Consider the following 4,051-nt stretch of genomic DNA (forward strand, 5'->3'; position numbering starts at 1 on the left):
CAGGCCCCAGGACTCTCAAGAGAGAATAGGTTGCAAGACTCACTCACTAGAGGCTGGCTCCTTTGGTCCTGCTATAACAGAGGTATTGCTTTTGGGTGCTGGCCAGGCAATTCTGCAGAAATAGTTCAGGTTCACAATTAGAGATGACCAAAGAGAAGACAGGATTCTCCAGGGGAAGAGCAAGATGTGGGAGACAAATGCAGAATAAAAAATACAACTAGGGCTGGCCCGTGGCTCACTCGGGAGAGTGTGGTGCTGATAACACCAAAGCCATTGGTTCGGATCCCTATATAGGGCTGGCCTGTGGCTCACTCGGGAGACCGTGGTGCTGACAACACCAAGTCAAGGGTTAAGATCCCCTTACCAGCCATCTTTTAGAAAAAAAAAATACAACTGATCACACAACAGAAACAGAGTAATGTACATGGTCTGGCAACCAAGACAGCAGGCCGAGGTCACCTGACAGTGGAAACAAAGGGACTACAAAAGGATCAAGTCCAGCTGCTGGTTTGCCTCTGGCCCCTGGGCAGGGACAGTGGAAGGAAGGTGTGATCTATCCCTGATGGGCTGCAGGACCTGGAGGGGCGTCTGGAATGCTTTTTCCTGCTGTTACCACCTCCTGCTGCCCTATTGCTCAAAAAACCACTTACGTCTAGTGAACAAATTTGAAAGATTATAATATATTCTCTTGAAAACATTCAGCAATATGAAAGCGTTCCCTGGGTTGCCCACTCTCTCATGGTCCACAAATGGTGGAGTGGTCTGGAAATCCTTGAGCTCTGGAAGGGTCCCTGGTCATTCTTGGGAAACAGGTGGTTATATAGGAAGAACCCGCTGAAGTATGATTCTTGATGTCTGGGGAATTCTTTCAGGGAACATCACTTCCAACTCAATCATGAGTTTCCCACGTTTCTCGGGAATTTTGGTTAGGGGGAGGCCTTCTCCATGAACTTTTCACCACATGCCAGGCCTGATGACATCTTTGAATATGACAGGTATGGTTCTGCCATACAGAGTGGGGATGTTCACTGTACAGCCGCACAGAACTTCCTAAAAGCTGATACTGGCAGAATAAATGACACCAGAGCCATCCCTCTTAAGGAAACTGTGTGGTTTTTCCTTTAAAGCAAAGATGATGTCATCTGGAATGTTGTTGGAGGTCTGATCTTGGAGAAGGTTATATTTGTCGCTTCTTTCTACTCTCTCTTTACTTTGATGGTCAAGATTTTGTCTTCACTTTGAATGCACTTTCTGTCTGGGTTCAGCCACTTGTGGGAGATTTTCATCTTCTTGGTACAGCTGCTGTAGATCTATGTCTTCAAGGGAGACCCTAAAGACATGGGTGACAGGGGCATCTTGCTTCTTTTGGGTGGGCTCTTGGGTAGAGCGGGAGTGTCCAAAGTTCATGTTGGCAAAGCTGCCCACACCCATGGAAAAGCCAGAGAACCCATCACTGTTGTCCATGCCTTCCTCCCTGTTCCACTGCCCCCCAAAAAAGTGTTTGAGGAATTTCTTCCACCAAAGAATGTAGAAAACATGGCGTGAGGGTCTCCACGGAATGTGTAGGTGAAAGAGGTATCATTAGCACCACTGCTGCCGCTGCCACTGAGACCACCACCCTTTAGCCTTCCTCCATGCAGTGGAGGAAGATCTCCTGCTTGCACAGGTTGCTGAGCAAGTCATAGACCTCGGCAAGTCATAGGTCTCTGTGAACTTCTCCTTGGTGCTGGGCTCCTTGTTCTTATCCAGGTGGTGGTGCAGTGCCTGGCAGCAGTAAGCCCGCTTGACCTTCTCATCCAACGCACCATGGGCCTGGCCTGATGTCTGGTAATAGTCATTGCCCATGGCCCCTGCCTGTGCCCCACTGCCCAGCTGTCACTGACCCCTGGCCCCAGGATTTCAAATTTTAAAAAATGTCTTGAAACTTGATTTATGACTTAATATGTGGTCTATTTTGGAGAATGTCTCGTGTGCTGGTGAGAAGAATGTATATTCTGTAGTTGTGAATGAAATGTTCTGTAGGTATGTGCCTGTCCAATTGGCCTAAAGAGTATTTTAAATCCTGTGTTTCTCTGTTGACTTGTTGCCTAGATGGTCTGAACAGTGCTGAGAGATGGGTGTTTAGGTCCCCAACTATTATTGTCTTGGGGTCGATCTCTTTCTTTAGATCTAATAGTGTTTCCTTTATATATATGTATGTATATATATATAGGTGCTCCAGTGTTGGATTCATATATATTTATGATTGTTATGTCTTCTTGTTGGATAGATCCCTTCATCATTATATAATGGCCTTCTTTGTCTCTTTTTATGGTTTTTGGTTTAAAGTCTATTTTATCCAATGTAAGGACAGCTACCTCTGCTCATTTTTGGTTTCCATTTGCATGGTATACCTGTTTCCATTCCTGCACTATTAATGTATGTGTGTCTTTACAGGTGAGGTGAGTCTCTTGAAGACAGTATATAGTTGGGTCTAGCTTTTTAATCCAATCAGTCTTTGTCTTTTGAGTGGGAAATTTAATCCATTTACCTTTAGGGTTGTTATTGAAAGGTATTTTCTTACTCCTGGCATTTTATCTGTTTTTGTTTTGATGTTGTAAATATCTTCTGTTCTTTTCTTCCCCTTTTATTGTTTGTCTTCAGTGTTTTTTCTTTTTTTTGAAATCAGTCACTTTATTTAATCAAGTAGATTGTAAAAACAGTCATGGCAGACACCTTAGTTCATCCTTCTAATAAGCCTATTGATCTGGTCTTCCCTGTTGCCAGCATCTCCACCTTCCACAAAATTAGTGGTCTTTTTCTTCATCCCACCCCATGGAGAAGATAATTTGAGGGCCACAGGAAGTTATTTGCTTCTTTAAAGCACTTTCCAACAGTATAGATCTCATAAATCAGATCCTCCATGCAGGTGATGCCATATTCACCAAGAGGTCAAGCAATCAAGGTGTTATCTGTCAAGGCAATTTGCTTCTTATTGATTTTACCATAACCATGCTTGTAGATTAGTTCATTTACTGACTTCAGGTTTGGGTACTCCCAAGCAATATATGGTTCCACAATCCTCAGCATGCTAATTGAATGCTTGTTGAGCTTAACAAAGGTGCCATTGAAGATCTGGCAAAGGTGAAGAAGTTGCAACACCTTTCGGACCTTTAGGCTCACATCATTGATACCTCTGATCCTGATGAAAAAAAGCCAGTTTGGGTTCTGCAGGTACATAGAAGTTGCCAGCTTTTCTTGCCACCCTAGCCATATGAATCTCAGTTCTGTACATCTGGCTATATTATTGGGATAGTGCTTAGTTTTTTCATAGATAAGCTTCCTCCCTGCCTTTCAAAGCATCTTTAGGGCAAACTTCTTCCTCAGGTGCTTGACCTTCAGCTCTGTGGAATTCCTTTGCTTTTTCTTAAGGGTTTCTGGCATAGCAGGAACCTCCTTTTTCTTCTCCTTGGCACCCTCCATGGTTCCAGCTGGAAAAGAGGAAGTCGGCAGTTTTTTCTTTTGGTGTTTTGATTATATCATCCCATTCTCTTCTGGCCTTCAGAGTTTCTGTTGAGAATTCTGCTGTTAGTCTGATTGGGATTCCTTTATTGGTGACTTGACACTTTTGCTGTTTTTAGGATTTTCTGTTTGTCTTGAGTTTTGACAGTTTGACTGTAATGTGTCTCAGAGAGGACCTTTTTGAATTGAATATGTTTGGGGATCTTTGAGCCTCCTGGATCTGAAAGTCTGTGTCTCTCCCTGTACCTTGGAGTTTTCAGCTATTATTTATTTGAATACCTTTTCAATGTCTTTTTCTTTCTCCTCCCCTTCCAGAACACTTATGATTCAGATGTTTGTGTGCTGAAGGTTGTCTGCTAACTCCCTTAGATTTTTCTCATTTTTTTGAGTCCTTTTTCTTTTTTTATTCACCTGGGTTATTTAGAAAGGACTGTCTTTGGGATCAGAAATCTTTCTTTTGCTTGCTCTAGCTAGCTGCTTGAGATCTCAGTTGTGTTTTTTATTTGAATAAATAAATCCTTCAGTTACAGGAATTGTGCTACATTCTTTT

The 4,051-nt window shown here is 42.9% G+C and overlaps 2 pseudogenes; both read right to left on the bottom strand.

Annotated features, from left to right (window-relative positions):
- Positions 1-816: 816 nt before the first annotated feature.
- Positions 817-1,845, bottom strand: LOC103597626 (annotated as a pseudogene).
- An 863-nt stretch (positions 1,846-2,708) lies between these two features.
- LOC103597627 lies at positions 2,709-3,462 on the bottom strand (annotated as a pseudogene).
- Between the last annotated feature and the right edge of the window lie 589 nt (positions 3,463-4,051).

The sequence above is a fragment of the Galeopterus variegatus genome, unplaced genomic scaffold (genome assembly GCF_000696425.1).
Source record: "Galeopterus variegatus unplaced genomic scaffold, G_variegatus-3.0.2 Scaffold2368, whole genome shotgun sequence".
NCBI classification, from domain to species: Eukaryota; Metazoa; Chordata; class Mammalia; order Dermoptera; family Cynocephalidae; genus Galeopterus; species Galeopterus variegatus.